This window comes from Podarcis pityusensis, assembly GCF_964106645.2.
Source record: "Podarcis pityusensis genome assembly, chromosome: 8".
Taxonomy (NCBI): domain Eukaryota; kingdom Metazoa; phylum Chordata; class Lepidosauria; order Squamata; family Lacertidae; genus Podarcis; species Podarcis pityusensis.
This window is the reverse complement of record NC_138033.1, coordinates 83,944,625-83,965,632: the sequence shown is the minus strand read 5'-3', so window position 1 is coordinate 83,965,632 and position 21,008 is coordinate 83,944,625. Positions and strand designations below refer to the sequence as shown.

The 21,008-nt window shown below is 48.6% G+C and overlaps 1 long non-coding RNA gene across 1 annotated transcript; it reads right to left on the bottom strand.

Annotated features, from left to right (window-relative positions):
• Positions 1–1,534: 1,534 nt before the first annotated feature.
• On the bottom strand, positions 1,535–4,336 carry LOC308484055. Its single transcript, XR_013989890.1, has 2 exons — positions 3,907–4,336; positions 1,535–1,886 (listed from the first exon to the last, which is right to left on the bottom strand). It is a non-coding gene; the product is annotated as an uncharacterized lncRNA (long non-coding RNA).
• Positions 4,337–21,008: the final 16,672 nt, after the last annotated feature.

The window sequence follows — 21,008 nt, the reverse complement described above, 5'->3', positions numbered from 1 at the left end:
TAGAAAAAAAGTATGAACGAATTCCTATGCCCCACAAATAACCCAGAGATGCATTTTAAATAAAAGCACACATTCTACTCATGTAAAAACATGCTGATTCCCAGACCGTCTGCGGGCTGGATTTAGAAAGCAATTGGGCCAGATCCGGCCCCGGGGCCTTAGGTTGCCTACCCACGGAGTAGGCCCTCTTCATTCCTCCCCCTCCCTGTCAACTCTGAAAGTCTGGCTGACTTGGAGGAGAGCAGGTGTTCATGGTTAACAATTAATCACTAATTCTTAACCCAGCCAACCTGTGGTGCTGTTGTTCATCATGTGTTCATTAATGCAGAAATCTTTCAGCCCGCCCTTCTGAGGCATTCGCACTGCTAAGTGTGGTCTGCAAGAATCCCATAAAAAGAAAACCAACGCGAGAGCAAAAAATAATGGAAACAAACGTGGCAGATAAAAACATTTCAGAATGAGGATCTGCCAGTCAAAAACCGTCAATAGTTAATTAATAGCCACCATGTGGTGCTATTCATTCACATCCATCATTTGCAGATATGCATTCTCATTAATGCATCCTGCTGTCTCCTGTAGGGGGTTGGTCAGTCTTGGCTCCCAAGAGTACTCTGAGCCAACTGTGGGGTATGCAAGGGGGGGGGGTTACATGTCCTCCCTTCATTAAAAAAAACAATTAAACATTAAAATAATTATATGTGTTTGTGTGTGTAAACTTGGAAGGCAGGAAAACTAATATCAGTGTACTGGAAGAAGCAAAGCTTACCAGTGTTGAAGCAATGATTCTTCAACATCAACTTCGTTGGACTGGTCATGTTGTGCGGATGCCTGATGATCGTCTTCCAAAGCAACTACAGTCATACCTCGGGTTGAATATGCTTCATGTTGAGCGCGTTCGAGTTGAGCTCCGTGGCAACCCGGAAGTAATGGAGCGCGTTACTTCCGGGTTTTGCCGCTCGCGCATGCGCAGATGCTCAAAATGACGTCACACGCATGTGCAGAAGTGGCGAAAAGCGACACGCGTGTGCGCAGACGTGCCATTGCTAGTTACATTTGCTTCTGGATGCGAACGGGGCTCCGGAACGGATCCCATTCGCATCCCAAGGTACCACTGTACTCTATTCCCAACTTAAAAATGGAAAATGTAATGCTGGTGGTCAACAAAAGAGGTTTAAAGACTGTCTCAAGGCAAATCTAAAAAAATGTAGTATAAACACTGACAACTGGGAAATACTAGCCTGTGAGCGCTCCAGTTGGAGAACAGCCTTTACCAATGGTGTCATGGGCTTTGAAGACACTCAAACTCAGGACGCAAGGCAGAAATGTGCTAGGAGGAAGGCACGCTTGGCAAATCCACACCGTGATCAACTCCTGCCCGGAAACCAATGTCCCCACTGTGGAAGGACGTGCGGATCCAGAATTGGCCTCCACAGTCACTTACGGACTCATTGTTAAAACTGTGTTTATGGAAGACAATCTTACTCGGCTACGAGGGATCGCCAAAGAAGAAGAAGAATTAAAAACATACAAATAATTACAATAAAAACAGCACAGCGCCAGCCCTTTCATTTAATGCAGTTGCTTCCCAAAGTTGTTGGAAAAAGCAAGTCTTCATTTGCTGGTGGAAGGACAGCAAGGAGGGGGCCAGTCTGGCTTCTCTAGGGAGGGAGTTCCAAGTATGGAGCAGCCACTGAGAAGGCCCTTTCCCGTGCCCCCACCAAGTGTGTCTGGGAGATTGGCAGGACCGAGAAAATGGACTCTCCTGAAGACTTCAAAACCTGGGCAGGTTCATATGAAGGATCTTTATGGAGCCTGGAGCTGTCATCCTGAACGGTTTGCAGATGGCTGTTTGTGGAGCATTCATTCTGGTTTACAAGAGGGGAGGTCTTTAAAAATAAAAATAAAATTATTGATACAGCAAGAAAAAAAGAAAGAAAAAACACAAATACCAAATACACACAGGAATAACCATAGACACATAATTTTCTTAACAAACAATAAAACATAAATTGGTCTTAACACTAAAGACCCAACCTCCCGTCTATTCCATATTTTGATTTCATATTACTTATTGCCAATACACACTCCTTATCATAATTACAATATTTTTCGCCCCATAGGGTGCACCGGCCCACAGGGCGCACCTATTTTTTTGGGGGGGAAATAAAGAAAAAAAAATATTTACCCCCCAGGCGCGGGGCTGGGGCAGGGGAAGCCCGAGCTTCCCCCGACCCCAGCCCCCAGAACAGGCTGCTATCCGCAAGCCTAGGGAGCCTGGCGGGAAGTCCACAAGCCTTGGGAGAGCTGTGCGACTTCCCATCGGGCTCAGCGCGCCCCAGGCTTCGGGATGCAGGCAGCTCTCCGCAAGCCATGGGAGAGCTGCGCGACTTCACGCCGGGCTCCCACGGCTTGCGGATAGCTTCCTGAAGCCTGGAGAGCAGAGGGGTCGGTGCGCACTGACCCCTCTCGCTCTCCAGGCTTCAGCGAAAGCCTGCATTTGCCCCATAGGACGCACACACATTTTCCCTTCATTTTTGGAGGGGAAAAAGTGCGTCCTATAGGGCGAAAAGTAAACTTTTTCTTAATATATCTAATTTCTTATATCTACCTAGGGCTTGCCTACCAGAAGGTTGGCGGTTCGAATCCCAGCGACGGGGTGAGCTCCCATTGTTCGGTCCCTGCTCCTGCTCACCTAGCAGTTTGAAAGCATGTCAAAGTGCAAGTAGATAAATAGGTACTGCTCCAGCGGGAAGGTAAATAGCGTTTCCGTGCGCTGCTCTGGTTCACCAGAAGTGGCTTAGTCATGCTGGTCACATGACCCAGAAGCTGTCTGCAGACAAACGCCGGCTCCCTTGGCTTATAGAGCGAGATGAGCGCGCAACCTCAGAGTCGTCTGCGACTGGACCTAATGGTCAGGGGTACCTTTACCTTGCAACCATTACTGAAGTTCCTCAAATGCTGCAAGAGGGGAGTTCTTATTGCTCTGTGTCAAGCAATTGTCCAGCACATTTTCCCACCGCTTCCTTTCTTAGAAAAAGCGTGGGGTTCTTTTTTTGGGGGGGGGAGGGGAGCAGATTTGCTGTGCAAAGGCGCCAAATCCACTTTGTGCATCAGTTTGCTGCTATTAATGTCGCTGAATGCAAAAGAGCAGTAGCCTGGAAGGGCCCCAGGATGCTAAGTGTTGCTGAGACACCCCTGGAGGCTATGAGGCAGAGGCAACCGGGGCTGGCAGAAGAGCAAACAGGAGCCTGCAAATGAAACGTCCCTCAGAGAGGCGCTGCTTGTCATCAGGTGAGGAACCTAACCTGATTAGAGAGTTCCCACTCGGATTGTGTTACACTGAGCCTAATGCATTTCAGAGCTTGGCTCATCAAAACAGAGACTTAGCCCAGCTCCGCATCCAGAGGCTGCTGTTTGGCAGGAGCCGCTCAGCTGGGGAACAAATGTGTATGTGAGAGAGAGTGAGAGAGCAAAGCCCAGGGCTTCGATCAGATTGTGGGGAGAGTCAGGGCTGCTGTCGCTGCTGCACTTGAATGAGACCCACCTCCTCCATCGAAATGGCAGAAAACGATTCCAGGCAGGGAGGAGGAGGAGGACAGGGGTTGAGAGCATTAGAACATACTGGTAACGGAGAAATCCGAGGGCTCCCTTGGACAAAAAAACAAGGACACCAGCCAGGAATACCAGAGCAAAACAGCAGCCAGTAGGCTTGGTCTTCATTGAAGACTGTCGCGACAGGACTCCCACCTGCCACCAGGTGAAACAAAATGGAAGCCCAGAACAAAAGAAGACCCCCAACTTTTATTTGTTACTAATCCCCCAAGCTATACCCCTAGAACTACATCATGACTACATCATTGACACATCACCAAAAGGAGGGGTTGAGGGAGGGGTTGTGGAAGTAACCTGAGTATCTTGTCACCTGTCTGGTTCCCCCTTTCCCCCTCCCCATGAGTACTTTCCAGGTGACAAAGGGGAGTTTGCAGTTTCCTGCCCCCAGAGGGAAGATCCGATCATTGTCCTTTGTTCCAGTCCATGTTGAATCCACTCCTATATGCAAGTCCTTTGTGACCTTGATGGTCTTCTGTCTAGGACCATCAGGGTTGGCATAGCAACTGGGCAGGGCTCCTGTGTATGTGCTGGTATGCTCAAGGGATTATGGCTGCCCTGTACCAAACCTTCCCCATTTTGTAGTCCTTCCTTCATGGAGTAAAATAAAAGTGGAATGGTGCAGATCCGATGTGTGGTTGATTTTCTATGAATTTATAACAGAAGTGTAGCGTGTGTAGTGTGTGAGTGTGTGTGTGTGTGTGAAGTTTGTACAAACTGAATGATTTGGGGGGGGGGGGTTCCTGCGACAAGAGCCACCTCCTCCATCAAAATGGCAGAAAACATTCCAGTCAGGGAGAAGGAGGAGGACAGGGCATGAGAGCATTAGAACATGCAAAGAGCCTGTTGGATCAGGCCATTGGTCCATCTGGGGGAGCATCTTGTTCTCATGGTTGCCAACCAGATGCCTGTGGGAAACTCTCAGCCCAAGCACAAAAGCAACACTCTCCCCTCCTGCAGTTTCAGGCAACTAGAATTGAGGAGCATTGCTGTCGCAGACCTTGGAGGCAGAGCAAAGTCATTCTGGCTGGTAGTCATCAACAGCCCTCGATGAATCTATCCGGTCCTCTTTTAAAGCCATCCAGATTTGTGAGCATCACTGCCTCCTGTGGCGGCGAGTTCCATAGTTCGCTATGTTCTGTTTTGCAGATGGAGGGGGAAGAACAACAACAGGTGCTTCATAACCTTTAAACTTTGGTTGGTTAAGTTTCCTCTTCTATTTTTCATTGTTTTGGAAACAATACAGTTGGGTTTGCAAGTGAATGGTAAGCCAAACAACCATTTAGAGGGAAATAAAGGTAAAGGGACCCCTGGCAATTAAGTCCAGTCGCAAACGACGCTGGGGTTGTGGCGCTCATCTCGCTTTAAAGGCCGAGGGAGCTGGCGTTTGTCCGCTTCCGCAGACAGTTTTTCCTGGTCATGTGGCCAGCATGACTAAGCCGCTTCTGGTGAAACCAGAGCAGCGCACAGAAATGCTGTTTACCTTCCCGCCAGAGTGGTACCTATTTATCTACTTGGACTTTGACATGCTTTCGAACTGCTAGGTTGGCAGGAGCTGGGACCGAGCAACGGGAGCTCACCCCGTCACGGGGATTCGAACCACTGACCTTCTGATTGGCAAGCCCTTGGCTCTGTTGTTTAACCCACAGTGCCACCCGTGCTGTGGAAATACAGGGAAATACAGGGTCCCAAACCACCTCAAAATTGTCAGTTGTGGGTGTGTCAAGGCCCTGCCTGGAAATCTTGGAGAGATATTGCCTTAGCACTTCTTTCAAACTTTGTTGTCATTGTTATTTAGTTGTGTCTGACTCTTCGTGACCCCCTGGACCAGAGCACGCCAGGCACTCCTGTCTTCCACTGCGTCCCGCAGTTTCGTCAAACATGCTGGTAGCTTCGAGAACACTGTCCAACCATCTCGTCCTCTGTCGTCCCCTTCTCCTTGTGCCCTCCATCTTTCCCAACATCAGGGTCTTTTCCAGGGAGTCTTCTCTTCCCATGAGGTGGCCAAATTATTGGAGCCTCAGCTTCAGGATCTGTCCTTCCAGTGAGCACTTAGGGCTGATTTCCTTGAGAATGGAGAGGTTTGATCTTCTTGCAGTCCATGAGACTCTCAAGAGTCTCCTCCAGCACCATAATTCAAAAGCATCAATTCTTCGGCGATCAGCCTTCTTTATGGTCCAGCTCTCACTTCCATACATCACGATTGGGAAAACCATGGCTTTAACTATACGGACCTTTGTCGGAAAGGTGATGTCTCTGCTTTTTAAGATGCTGCTTTCAAACTTAGCTAACCCCAATGGCAGAGGAGGAGGAGGACATAACGAGTTACTCTGGCGTATGAACGAAGGGAAGGGTGGCAATGATGGGTGTTAACCCTCAATCTAAGAAGACCAGAGGTTATAGAAGCATATAATTGTAGTGTTGGAAGGGACCCCAGGGGTTCTAGGCCAACCCACTGCAATGCAGGAATATGCAGCTGGCCCTTATAGGGATCGAACCCGCAACCTTGCGTTGTCAGCACCACGCTCCAACTGAGCTAACCGGGCTTGCCAGTCATCTAGTTCAGGCATCCCCAAACTCAGCCCACCAGATGTTTTGGGTCTACAATTCCCATCATCCCTGACCACTGGTCCTGTTAGCTAGGGATGATGGGAGCTGTAGTCCCAAAACATCTGGAGGGCCGAGTTTGGGGGTGCCTGATCTAGTCCAACCCCGTGAAATGCAGGAATCACAGCTAAAGGATCCCCCAAAGTTGGCCACCCAACCTATGTTAAAAAGGAGAGTCCACCACCTCCCGAGGAAGTCCGTTCTTCCTAATGTTTCGTCGGAAACTCCTCTCCTGTAATTTGAATCCATTGGTTCAGATCCTCTCCTTCAGGAGTGTGTCAGGAGCCGGGCCCTTTGAACAGTAAGGCTTTGCAGGACTGGGGCCTTCCTAAGTTTGTTCCGGAGAAGCAAGGTGCAGCCGCACAGGTGAGGCCGCTTGGTAACTCACTGCACCTGGTGGCAAGAGTCGGGAAGGGATATAAGGTCAGCATTTCCCTTTGGCTCTTTGCCACAGCAACACGTTCCCTGCCTTGCTGCGTTTGGCTTCTTGTTTCCTGATCCTTGGACCCTTGACTTTGTGACTCCCTGCTTCCTGACCCTCAGACCCCTGGCTTCTGGACTCTCGTTCCTGCTCCCACCCCGCCATCTTGCCCCCGCTCCCGACGTCCTCAGCCAGGACTTCGATCGCCCGTAGACCAGACCGTGACAGTGACAGCCCTTCAGATATTCAAAGATGACTCTCATATCATCTCTCCAGACTAAGCCTAACCAACTCCCTCAAGCATGATTCCTCATAAGGCTTGGTTTCCATCCCCCTCGATCACCTTTAAACCATTGGTGGTCCCAGGAGAGGAAGGGATGGAGTGCTTTGATTTGCCCCTGGGAGCCAACCTATGGGGCAGTGGTTTGCAAACAAGGGACCTCTGAGTGTGAACCGGTGGGTTTCATTCTGCCTTTGCACAGCCACTGCTCTTTCTCACTCAGAGGCTCCGGCCCCCCCGCCCCCCCTTCTCGGCTGTCTCCTCAGATTAGGCAGCTACTCTGTTACCACATGCTCTCTCTGGGCGGGCGCCGAGGCCCGGGTGCCGCCACGGTGCAGCTCCAAACCGCATTAGTGGCTGGAGGAGGAGGCGGTAATGACATTACCCAGGAGGTATTAGAGGTGCTAAATGACAATCCCCATCCCTGATGCTGGGATTTATGTCAGTCAAACTGACAGGGCGAGGCAATACAGAGGCCTCCACTCGCAGAATTGCATAATTGGGGAGGCCTGGTTTTCCTCTCGCTCTGCCTCCCTGACACTCAGGTTTGTCTGCTGTTGCAGATGGGGGAGGAAGAACTCCTAGCAGGACAAAGAACTTGATGGGTGCTGCAGTCGCAGGTGGAAAAACAGGGCAAAAGCACTGCAACCCTAAGGACCTAACAAGAGCCAGCTGGGTCAGGCCAAAGGGACCCCACCTAGTCCAGCAGCCTGTTCTTGCAGCTGCCAACCTGATGCCTGTGGGAAACCAGCAAGCAGGATTTGAGCACAAGAGGCCTCCTCCCTCCTGTGGTTTTGTGCTGGTCCTGTGGGTTACCCAAGAGGCGAGGTCCAAGTCGGGTCCATGGTCAAAGGTGCAACGTGGAGGCAGTCCGTAGTAGCTGAAGCTGGGTGCAGGGCAGGGAGCCGGGTGAACAGGCTTGCAAGCAGGGAGCCAGGGCGGGTCAGGCAGGAAAGCAGGACAGGGTTCAGGCAGGAACTAGGTAAAGGTAAAGGGGCCCCTGACCATTAGGTCCAGTCGTGGTCGACTCTGGGGTTGCGGTGCTCATCTCGCTTTATTGGCTGAGGGAGCCGGCGTACAGCTTCCGGGTCATGTGGCCAGCCACTTCTGGCAAAATCAGAGCAGTGCACGGAAACGCCGTTTACCTTCCCGCCGGAGCGCTACCTATTTATCTACTTTGATGTGCTTTTGAACTGCTAGGTGGGCAGGAGCAGGGACCGAGCAACGGGAGCTCACCCCGTTATGGGGATTCGAACTGTCAACCTTCTGATCGGCAAGCCCTAGGCTCTGTGGTTTAACCCACAGCGCCACCCGCATCCTAGTAGCATGATCCAAAATCAAGGTCCACCTGTGAATGGCCAAGGCGCGGCTCGCTGACAGCAGTGAGCCTCCCTTGCCAAGCAACAATCGGGATTTTTTTTAAAGAAATGGTTTAACGACTGCCTCTTTCAGCAGGTCTGGGGAAGGCTCCCTCACAGAGCCCATTGCCCAGCTCTTCCTGGCTCGCTTTTATTAGCCAGGATGGGCTAGGATCAAGGAGACAGGTGGTTGGTTTCACTCGTCCTAGCAGCCTGTCCACATCCTTGGAGGTAGCAGATTGGAACTGATCCCACGCAACTTGACTAGACAGGATTCTAGCACTCTCTCGCCTCGGCGCTGCTCCCATGGTGGAGTCTACCTCTTTCCGGATCTGAGCGACTATCTGCAAAAAACTTTGCAAAATCATTGCAGGAGGTCCTGGGGGCCTTACCAGGCCCCGATGGTGCAGGTGGTTCCGTTAAATTGCAAACCACCTGAAAGAGTCTCCTGCTGCTGTTTTCTGTGCAAATAGAGGTGGTGAAGAATGTCCTCTTCGCCGTCACTATCGCCACTTGCTAATTTGATCCCAAAATGTTGGAGGATATGGTAGGATACCCCTATTTTCATCAGAGAAATGTTGTAGGGTATGCTGTTGACACCAGGCAGACACCTTCGCTGTACTGTTTTTGCCACCTGCGAAAAGCATTTAAAATCTGTTTTTAGTTTATTGCTATTTTAACTTTATGAAAGTCTTCCCCCCCCAATTTTTTTATTAATTTTTCCACAATTATAACAAATATGACATAGAAAAAGACAGAAAAACATACCAAAGAAAAAACAATACAATACTAAAAAACAAAAACAAAACAACAATAAAAAAGCAATGTTAATCCCATATCCCTTAAAAACCCAATTTTATTTACATTGTTAATTGACTTCCCCAAATCCCTCCCTTCTGAATTTCATTGTATCTGCATGTAACAGCGTTCCAATATCATTCTTAAACTAAAAATATTTCCAGCTATTAACTATTTTATTCTCTTTTCTTACTGTTCTAAATCAAACTTACTTAATTAAATCCTAATTTTTAACTTTATGAAAGTCTTAAATTAATTTTTCTTATTGATAATTTCATTTTTAATTTCTTTTTGTAAACAGCTTCAAGAAGTTTTTTTTTTTGTTTACAATCAAGTGGTGTGTATATATTATGAAATAAATAAATAAATAAATAAATAAGGTGCGGGGGCCAATTGGGGCCTGTGCCAGGCCTACTGAGCCTCCCCCCCCCCCCGGCATGGTAGACATTACTGCGCTGGAGGACCCAGGGGGTCTGGCTCAGCTCAAGGCAGCTTCCTATGTTCCAAAATAAGATGGAAACATCTGGTATATTTTCCTCCCAAATATTTTTGCATTTGTGGAACTAGGAAGAAAAATAATCAGGGAATCTCAGCGAATGCATTCTCATGAGGCTGCTCCCACCTTGCTCTTATTAAGGGTTAGACCAGTGGTTCCCAATTAGCTAATTACAGAGGACCCCCTGTTTTTCAAAAGCCAAGCCATGGACCCCCTTCTTTTGAAAATTTTGATAACTCTGTGGTAGTTACCTCTGCAAAGCAGTTTTTTGAATGAAACGTGGGGCAGCCCCTAACAAGCAAAGGATTTCAGGTATGCTTAAAATATCTTCCTCCCTCCCTCCCTCTTATTCCCATTTACATGAAACCCAGGCCTCTCCAGAGTCAGGGGATGGAGAGAAACCTCACTGATATCAGCTCGCCTCTGGGGCTCTTGCCCAGGTCCTTGCCGAAAGCAGCCATTTCCTGCCCCTTCTTTATCGTCGCTTGAGTGAAATTAATTGGCAATTACTGGAGCTTCGTAAACACCCAGACAAGTGTTTCCTGTGAGGGCTGCCAAGGCCCAGCTGCGTTTCCTTCACATTCGCCATCGATCCCCTTGGCCTCCTCTGCTCATTTAACACCTCTTAGCTCATTAGTCGGTCACCCCAAACACCTATTGATCCAAGGAGGTCTCCTGGCCACTGGGGTTTCACTCTGATTCCATGAAAGCCGCCCCATAATAGGCGGGCACTTGCCATTCTCGCCCTCTGCTGCTTTGGGGTTCATCACCCCTGGAGCTTATTCCTACTCAGGGGTTGCTCCTGAGCCGCACTCCCCACCCTCAACCTTCTTCCAGGGGGATCTTATGATCTCTTATCCCTCTTCTCTGGCAAGGGCCTTTCAAGCCTCAGAAATGCCAGCCGCCCAACCCTGGGCTGAATCTGGTTTTGATATTCAGCTCCCCACCACAAACCCCCTCAGCTTGGAGACCCTTCAGTCACCCCCCCCCAGCCCAGTTCCAGCACTCAGTTGACCCCTGTTGAAGCCATCACCCCATCCCCATTCGTCTTACCTGCAGACGTGTTGCACTTTAAACATCTAAACCATGGGTAGGCAAACTAAGGCCCGGGGGCTGGATCCGGCCCAATCGCCTTCTCAATCTGGCCCGCGGACGGTCCAGGAATCAGCATATTTTTACATGAATAGAATGTGTCCTTTTATTTAAAATGTATCTCTGGGTTATTTGTGGGGCCTGCCTGGTGTTTTTACATGAGTAGTATGTGTGCTTTTATTTAAAATGCATCTCTGGGTTATTTGTGGGGCAAAGAATTCGTCATTCCCCCTCCCAAAATGTAGTCCGGCCCCCCACAAGGTTTGAGGGACAGCCAACCGGCCCCCTGCTGAAAAAGTTTGCTGACCCCTGATCTAAACGCTTTTCAGAAGAAATAACAACATAAAGAGAAAGGATCCTTGCCTTTATTGCTACCCCTTTCATTTTGAGGGTGGGTGGGTGACCTCCTGCTGCCACCCAATCTCTGCTATTGCAAAACCCTGGATATTTTGCTGGTGGACTCTGGCTTCTGCCCAGGTAGCGGCTGATAACAGCCCACTGAAGCTGGGAATTCAAGTTAGGGGTCATCTGCAGCCTTTGCTACCACTGTGTTCTGAATTGTGAAATGCTGACTCAAAATGTGAGGTGGAAACCACACCAGGGAATTCTAGAGGGCAGGGCTGCCTGTCTCCTCCCTCTGCCCTCCCCCCCCAGAAGTGATGTCACCAAGGACCTCTCTGTGTGAAACAGGAGGGAAGCCTCTGGTCCTTCTCTTCACCTGAAAAAATTGCAGGAGATCCAGCCTTTGTACAGTTCTGGTTGCCTCCCTAGAGAGACTGAGTTGAGAAATAAGACCAAGGGTACATACATTCCTATATCAAGAAGAGAAGAAGAAGAGTTTGGATTTGATATACCGCTTTATCACTACCCTAAGGAGTCTCAAAGTGGCTAATAATTTCCTTTCCCCTCCGCCCCCACAACAAACACTCTGTGAGGTGAGTGGGGCTGAGAGACTTCAGAGAAGTGTGACTAGCCCAAGGTCACCCAGCAGCTGCATGTGGAGGAGCGGAGATGCGAACCCAGTTCCCCAGATTACGAATCTACCGCTCTTAACCACTACACCACACTGGCTCTCTATCAATATGTACCCTTGGTCTTATTTCTCAACTCAGTCTCTCTCCAACGTCAATCGAATGCTAGCATAGATAGCGAACCTTTACTGTATTTTTGAACATATATCTTCTATCTATCCCACTTTTCCATAAATTTTTGTTTTGAATTGCCTCTCAGGCTATTTGTCAACTGCGCCATTTCAGCAAATTCTTGTAGCTTGTTATGCCAATCCATTATTGTCGGGACTACTTCTTCCTTCCACCCCTTTGTCCCCAAAGTCCGAGCTGCAGCCGTTGCATATAAAAATAGGGAGGTGGCTACTTCACCTTCACGCACCCAGGTCTCCATCACACAAGCCAGGTCAACCCCCAGAGAGATAAAAAAAGTCTCGCCTGGTGGCAGTTTTATTGCCTATAGACCTGGCATTGCACAACACCAGTGACGGAGGCAGGTAATTCCTGCTCACCCTACCCTCGTCCCTCGGGATGGGGCGTAGATTGGAAGGGGTTCGAGCATCATCACATCTCAAAACGCTTTGCCTGTAGTATCTACCCCCGCCGCCATACCTCCCTTGCCATTCAAACCCCGTGTTATTTGGATTCAAATATGAAAAGAGCGGGTGGCGCCGTGGGTTAAACCACAGAGCCTAGGACTTGGCGATCATACGGTTGGCGGTTCGAATCCCCGCAACGGGGTGAGCTCCCATTGCTCGCTCCCTGCTCCTGCCAACCTAGCAGTTCGAAAGCACATCAAAGTGCAAGTAGATAAATAGGTACTGCTCTGGCGGGAAGGTAAATGGCGTTTCCGTGCGCTGCTCTGGTTCACCAGAAGCGGCTTAGTCATGCTGGCCACATGACCCAGAAGCTGCACGCCGGCTCCCTCGGCCAATAAAGCGAGATGAGCGCTGCAACCCCAGAGTCGGTCACAACTGGACCTAATGGTCAGGGGTCCCTTTACCTTTACCTAACAAGAAAGGAGAGTCCAGCTAAACATTAGGAAGAACTTTGTGAAAGTAAGAGCTATTTGACAGTGGAATAGACTCCTTTGGAAGGCGGTGGACTCTCCTTCCTTGGAGGCTTCTGAACAGAAGTTGGGTGGCTGTCTGTCAGGGATTCTTTAGCTGTGGGACTAGATGACCCTTGGGAATCCCATCCAACGTTACCATTCAGTTTCTATTATTCACTCTCCACAGGTAAGACAAGAGAGCTCTGTGTCTTGCAAGATGACTGAGATGATGCAGAGAATAAGCATTTGGCATCTGGATTGTGGCCTCCTCTTGGACCAGCTTGGTGCCAGATTCCTTGAATCTGAGCAGAGATGGCCTTGGAAGATAGAGTGTGACAAGAGAGCCCTTGCAGGTGAGTGGCAGGTGCCTCCTTCTGCTGAGCCTGGGAGGTCACGGGCCTTGGAGCTGTTTGGTCATACCAGGGGCAGGGAGCCAGTCCTTGGACTTGCAGTTCAGCTGCGCCGCTGCCCTCTTGCACGAGTGCAAGAGCTCTTTGGCTAATTGTTTCCGCGTTTCACTGCCCGTCAGCCTGGCATATTCCCCCCCAGCTCCTGCTGAATACTTGACGAAGGCTAAAATAACAATAAACTGCATTAAAGCTGAGCTGATGGAGCCCTGGAGAGTATTTCAGCTCTCGAGATATTGCACAGCCATCCTCCTTGTTCAATTATGGAAATACCATTAACGGGATCAGCCTGACCCTAATGATGACTAAGAGGGAAAGACAAGAACTGCTGAAAAAGATTGAGTGGGGGAGGAGGAGGGCTGGGGGAGGATGCTGAGGAATGGGGAGACCAGGGGAGTGGGGAGGAGGCAGGCAAAAGGACACGTTTCCCTCCTCTGCAAACAGAGCCTCTTTGTTCCACGTCACCCCAATCTCTGAGCAGCATGAGATTCCAGTGGTTCCAGGCACTTAACCAAGTTCTGGTTTCCTTGGAATGAAGGCGAGTGGAGTCTATAAACCTGAGCATAAGATGGAGGAGCCGACAGCATTAATACCCCACAGATCTTAGTTCTCCATTAGTCATAGCTTTGGATCTAGCACAGACCAAGCAGGTCTCTATGTGGTGTGGTGTAGTGTAGAGCCAGTGTGGTGTAGTGGTTAAGACGGTAGTCTCGTAATCTGGTGAACCGGGTTCGCTTCCCCGCTCCTCCACATGCAGCTGCTGGGTGACCTTGGGCCAGTCACACTTCTCTGAAGTCTCTCAGCCCCACTCACCTCACAGAGTGTTTGTTGTGGGGGAGGAAGGGAAAGGAGAATGTTAGCCGCTTTGAGACTCCTGAAGGGGAGTGAAAGGCGGGATATCAAATCCAAACTCTTCTTCTTTGTCTCCAGCTTCCAGTTTGCTTCCGAGCTCAGCTCATGCAAATTACCCGGGCTGGAAGGGACTCAGGCCGTCCTCCAAGCTGACACCTCCCCAAACTTACAACACTCTTTAAGGACGTAGCAGGACGATTGGGCCCTACTCTGCCATCAACAAAGCTTTCAAAATTCTGGAAATGTTGGGTATAAATTAAGGTCACCAGTTTTTTTAATGAATCCTGGGACACTTTGATTAATTAATTACTACTTATTCAGGATGGTGATGCTGCAGGATTGGCGGTGGCAGAGGGGTGACCGCCACCTTGACCTGAGTTGTTGGTTCTTCGGTGGTGAAGTGGTGGTGAAGTGGGTCAGGCATGGAAGGTGGAGAAGGAGGGCTGAGAGCAGCAGCAAGGCTCGGGCAGCGTGATGCCTCCCTCCCCATTGGAGCAGCCCCAATCCCATTCCTACTTGCGTGCAAGCAGAAGGGGCAGGGATCCCTCAGTTGGGAAGGGAGGCTTCACACTGCCTTTCAGAGCAGCCCCATCCCAACTCCTACTTGCGTCCAAGCAGGAGGGGGCAGGGATCTTTCAGGCAGCGCAATGCCCCCCTTCCCATCAGAGCAGCCCCCTGCCCCCTCCTGGTGGCATGCAAGCTCTGATAAGCAGTGTGAAGCCTCCCTTCACAGCTGAGAGATCCCTGCCGCGCTCCTGCTTGCGCACAAGTAGGAGTTGGGAGGCTGCTCCGATAGGCAGCATGAAGCCTCCCTTCACAGCTTAGTTACTGGGGTCAGGGAAGGTGGGGGCAGCCCAGAAGCCGCATCTTTGAGCCCCTGCACCACCATCATGTGGGGACTTGTGAGCAGCTCCTGAAGCCAGCCAGAGCCAACTGCTCCGGGCTGCTGAGACTGCCGTTGCTGCGTTTCCCAGGGACATTAGATGAAATCCGGGGACATTACGGGGATGGAATTTGTCCAGAGACTTATTCGCAAATCCGGGGACTGCCCCTGGGAAACGGGGACGTCTGGTAACCCTAGTATAAATGGGTCCTCAACTTTTTCAGGCAGCCAGCAGCAGAGTAAGCTGCTTGGGTGCCTGGGGCGGTGTGCCCGGGGGCAGTCCATGGGGTGGGGCGAGGGCCTATGGAGTCTGCCTGCCTCCTCCCATCCAGCCTCCCTACAGCTGGGGGGGGGGGAGAGGATTGGGCGCACTGCAGGCCCCATGGTGAGTGCCGCCCGGCATTCTGTCACCCCCCTCAGTGGTGACACCCGGGGCGACCCACACCCACAGCACCCGCTTCCTCCACCTATGCAGACAGCTGCAGCCACATGGCACCCCTGCACCCCTGGCCTATCTCTGTGGTACCTGGTTTGGGTTGCTTGTTTCTGCTCTCATGCTTTGTGCTGTTTTGCAAAACTAAGGCAAATTATGCAAATTGAAGAGATTCCTCTTCTATATAATCTGTCAGCCACATCATGCAATTGTCTCTGAGCAGCCTCCACTCACACCCACCTCCACAGTCTGCGATGTGGTTGCATGGAGACATTCCGTGTGCTCCCCCTCAGGGCTCATCTGCTACGGAAAGTAAGATCTGGGCTACACCTCAGAGCAGCTTTTCCAAAGGGGGACCATCCCTTCGCCTGAACAGAGCCTCACAAGAACTGGTGCTATGGTTGTGTAGCTAAATCAGCTCGTTGAAATGTTGACAATGGATTCATATTTATTTATTTATTGCCTTTATATCCAGCCGTTTTCCTCTGAGGAACTCAAGGTTCTCCCTGTCCTTCTCCTCCTTTTTTTTAAAAAAGTTTTTTTATTAGGAATTTCAACATAACATTTTATCAAAAGACATATCATCCTTAACCCCCCTATTTTTCCCTCCCTCCCCCCAAAGAACCCCCCCCCCCACAGACTTCCCTCAGCTCCTCTCTCTGGTTTTTCAATACATGTACTTCTCAGTATATTATAAAGTTATAAAAATCCTTAATTTATCTGTATGTTACCCATAATAAATTTGTGTATGTTTATTCAAAACGTGCCAAGGAGTCCAATTCATTTTGTTGTTTCTTTAAGTACTTTTTAAAGGTTCCCATTCTTCTCTGAAGTCACAATTGTCTTTGTCATGCAAAAAGGAGGGAAAGGAATTGTTGGATTAACAAATTGAATTGAATTGGAATACAAAAGAGGGAGGTATGAGGAGGTCCGGGAAACAAGTAAATGTAAAAGAAGTGATGAAAAGATGGAATTGTTTTTAACTGTTTTTTCTTTTTTCTATTTTTACTTTTTATTGTTAATTTTTTTATTAATGTGATTTTTCTTCTTTTGAAACTTTAATAAATATTATTTATATAAAAAAAATTGTCTTTGTCATGCAGTTTATGTGTCAGTTTCACCAATTCCTCATAATCCATCAGTTTCTCTTGCCACGGTTCTTTGGTCGGGATTTCTTCATTCTTCCATCCTTGTGCTATTAAGACTCTTGCCGCCGTTGTCGCATACAGTGGTACCTCTGGTTACGTACGTAATTCGTTCCGGAGGTCCGTTCTTAATCTGAAACTGTTCTTAACCTGAGGTACCACTTTAGCTAATGGTGCCTCCCGCGCCGCTGCTGCATGATTTCTGTTCTCATCCTGAAGCAAAGTTCTTAACCCGAGGTATTATTTCTGGGTTAGCGGAGTCTGTAATCTGAAGCGTATGTAGCCCGAGGTACCACTGTACATGAAAATGTTCTTAAGTTTCCTTGGCAAGTCTTTTCCTACACTCCCTAACAGAAATGCTTCAGGTTTTTAAACAAATGCTAATTGGAACATTTTCTTCAACTCATTAGATATCATTTCCCAGACTTTTTAAATTCCTCCCCATCCTTCTTCAATCCCCACAACATCCTTGTGAGATGTAGGCTGAGAGTGAGTGTCTGGCGTAAGGTCACCCAAAGAGCCTCATGGCTGAGTTGAACCCGGGTCCTAGTTCAACACTCTAAGAACACCAGAAGAGCATGCTGGATCCAGCCAATGGCCCATCTAGTCCAGTACCCTGTTCTTGCAGTGGCCAGTCAGATGCCCCAGTGGGAAACCAGCAAGCACATCCCATGGCATGTTGCGTTGTTCTTAAGCTGTTCATGTCTTCTCTGTGTCAAGTAAAGAATTAGCTGGTACACTGCCCCCCCCCCCACTGCCAATCCCCTATAATTCTTAACTTCCCAAATTCTGCTTGGGCTGGTTTTTCCCTGTCTCTGAGAGCGTTGCTCCACACCCATGTAGACGAGTTGCATGGCTCATCCTCCATTTATCAGTGTCCTGCAAATACACAGCCATTTTGTTTGTTTCTGACATCTGAATACAAATCTGTTTGGTGGAATTTGTCACCCTCCAAATCTTACTGGTTTCTAGAACATCCTATAGATGCGGTCCACCCGATACGATATGATACTATACTCTTTATTGTCATTGTCCCATACAGAACAGCGAAATTGAAAAAATCTACACCAGACATTCAAAAGCCAACAAGCCTACTATCCCAGCCATCCCAGCCTGGTTAACCCCCTAAAAACTCTGATACCCCAGAATTAAATACAATATACTCCCACAGAGACTACTTTACACTGCATTTAAAACCAAAATCACATTTGGATAGAAACTGTTTCTCAGGCAGCTAGTCCTAGTCTTTATAACCCTATACCTTCTGCCAACTCAGCAGTGGCCAGAGGATTGGAGAAGATCAGTCTACATCCCAATCCCAAAGAAGGGCAGTGCCAAAGAATGCTCCAACTACCGCACAATTGCACTCATTTCACACGCTAGCAAGGTTATGCTTAAAATTCTTCAAGGCAGGCTTAAGCAGTATGTGGACCGAGAACTCCCAGAAGTGCAAGCTGGATTTAGAAGAGGCAGAGGAACCAGAGACCAAATTGCAAACATGCGCTGGATTATGGAGAAAGCTAGAGAGTTCCAGAAAGACATCTACTTCTGCTTCATTGACTATGCAAAAGCCTTTGACTGTGTCGACCACAGCAAATTATGGCAAGTTCTTAAAGAAATGGGAGTGCCTGATCACCTCATCTGTCTCCTGAGAAATCTCTATGTGGGACAAGAAGCTACAGTTAGAACTGGATATGGAACAACTGATTGGTTCAAAATTGTGAAAGGAGTACGACAAGGCTGTATATTGTCTCCCTGCTTATTTAACTTATATGCAGAATTCATCATGCGAAAGGCTGGGCTGGATAAATCCCTAGCCGGAATTAAGATCGCTGGAAGAAATATCAACAACCTCAGATATGCAGATGACACAACCTTGATGGCAGAAAGTGAGGAGGAATTAAAGAACCTTTTAATGAGGGTGAAAGAGGAGAGCGCAAAATATGGTCTGAAGCTCAACATCAAAAAAACAAAGATCATGGCAACTGGTCCCATCACCTCCTGGCAAATAGAAGGGGAAGAAATGGAGGCAGTGAGAGATTTTACTTTCTTGGGCTCCATGATCACTGCAGATGGTGACAGCAGCCATGAAATTAAAAGACGCCTGCTTCTTGGGAGAAAAGCAATGACAAACTTAGACAGCATCTTAAAAAGTAGAGACATCACCTTGCCAACAAAGGTCCGTATAGCAAAAGCTATGGTTTTCCCAGTAGTGATGTATGGAAGTGAGAGCTGGACCATAAAGAAGGCTGATCGCCGAAGAATTGATGCTTTTGAATTCTGGTGCTGGAGGAGACTCTTGAGAGTCCCATGGACTGCAAGAAGATCAAACCTCTCCATTCTGAAGGAAATCAGCCCTGAGTGCTCACTGGAAGGACAGATCCTGAAGCTGAGGCTCCAATACTTTGGCCACCTCATGAGAAGAGAAGACTCCCTGGAAAAGACCCTGATGTTGGGAAAGATGGAGGGCACTGGGAGAAGGGGACAACAGAGGACGAGATGGTTGGACAGTGTTCTCAAGGCTACCAGCATGAGTCTGGGCAGACTGCGGGAGGCAGTGGAAGACAGAAGTGCCTGGCGTGCTCTGGTCCAGGGGGTCACGAAGAGTCGGACACAACTAAACGACTAAACAACAACAACACCTTCTTCCAGAAGGCAGAAGCTGAAAGAGATCATTTCCGGGCTGTGCACTATCCTGCACTATCTCTGCAGCTTTCTTATGACACCTGGAAGCATGGATTTGATCCAAGGTGGGAAGAGTGCACCCAATTATTCTCTCTGCAGTCTTTACAACCCTGGACAGCATTGTTTTTCCCCTGACCATGCAGCTCACAAATCCAATCTTGCGACGGAGGAATGGTTTTGTTTCTGCCTTTCATTTTGCTTCGTGGTTCTTGCTACCAGTTTTATGTAATGCTGTTGTAGAAATGAATAAATTATATGTGTAATGTGTGTGTGTGTGTGTGTGTGTGTGTGTGTGTGAGAGAGAGAGAGAGAGAGAGAGAGAGAGAGAGAGAGAGAGAGATACCCTATTTGTCCACAGCCTGAGTGTGGATATAGTGGGAAAGGCTGCAAAGTTAAAACAGAAATATGCAGGATATGTAGCAAGGGACGACTCATACTGATAGAATATAGCAATGTTAGGGCTTATTCGCAAATACCTTTTGCTCTACACATTCTAGGCACAGGTCTTCCCTTTCCTGATCCGTGTCCAAGCACATTTGTTTGCTCCACTGCTTTCCCCAGGAAACCTGCTCTTTCATGCTGAATCGGAACAAACAGCAATTTGGGTTTTCCGCTGAGTAAGTGCAGGGCTAAAAAAAGAGGGTCAGCTGCAGACTGGGACCTGTACCTAGAAATGTACTCCCTAGAAAAGACCCCGATGTTGGGAAAGATGGAGGGCACAAGGAGAAGGGGACGACAGAGGACGAGATGGTTGGACAGTGTTCTCAAAGCTACCAGCATGTGTCTGACCAAACTGCGGGAGGCAGTGGAAGACAGGAGTGCGTGGCGTGCTCTGGTCCAGGGGGTCACGAAGAGTCGGACACGACTAAACAACTAAACAACAACAACAACAACAACCTCCTAGAAATGTGGAGCAAAGCAAAGTGTGGACGAGCCCTTAGTGTGGAAACTTCACAGTTTCAAAAGACCAAGGGGACAACCACCAATTGCAGTGGGTTGACTGGGAAACTAACAACAGGGCTGATGTGAAAGCAGGAAGCAAACAACAGAAAGCGATGGAGATAACCTGAAGAGGTGTGTATCAAAAGGTGGGATGAAGAAGGAGGAGGAGAATTATTTACTAAGCAACACTAGCAAATCTTTCTAAAAGACATAGAAGAAAGATCTTGGAAGGAATACTCCTGTCAATATCTGGAAATGAGATTTGGCAGGGTGGAGGCGATGTAAAGCAGCTATTGGTGCATATTTTTAGGGGGTGGGTGGGTGGGGGAGATAGTCCCACAATCTTGGAAGCTAGTACAGTATTGCAGAATGTATGACAGATAACAAGGTATGTCATACTCAAATGTCATCCTTTGACCGTCACTTGGGAACGTCTATTGCTACAGCAGTTGAAATTGCAAAATGTCAAGGCAATGTAGATCCTTGCATGTTGTTTCATAATCTCCTTTATAATAAAAGCTATTTTTGAAAAAGAAATTACGACATGCCCTGTGTGATGCATTTGTGGATTCTTGCAGAGTTTTCAAAGAGGATCCCACAAGCCCAGTGCCAGAAACCTCACAGGTTTGTTGTGGGGAGGAGGCAGAGAACCATGTTTGACACCTTGAGATCCTTGGAGGGGAAAAAGGGGAGTTAAATGCAATGAATAAATAGCAAAACAGATAGGGACATTTGCTGCTGTTCCAGCAATTCTAACCTAGCTTTTTTCAGAATCGGCTCACCTGATCCCTGGGCCTGAAACAGGTGGATTTAGGGCAGCGTGACTGGTTTCCCTGCACTGGGTGTCGAGTTGAGGGGGCACCTTGGGGCGTTGAAAATATGATGTGGAGCATGTGGGATGTGAAACACAAGAGCAGTCAAGTACAACATTCCTGGAGTGAA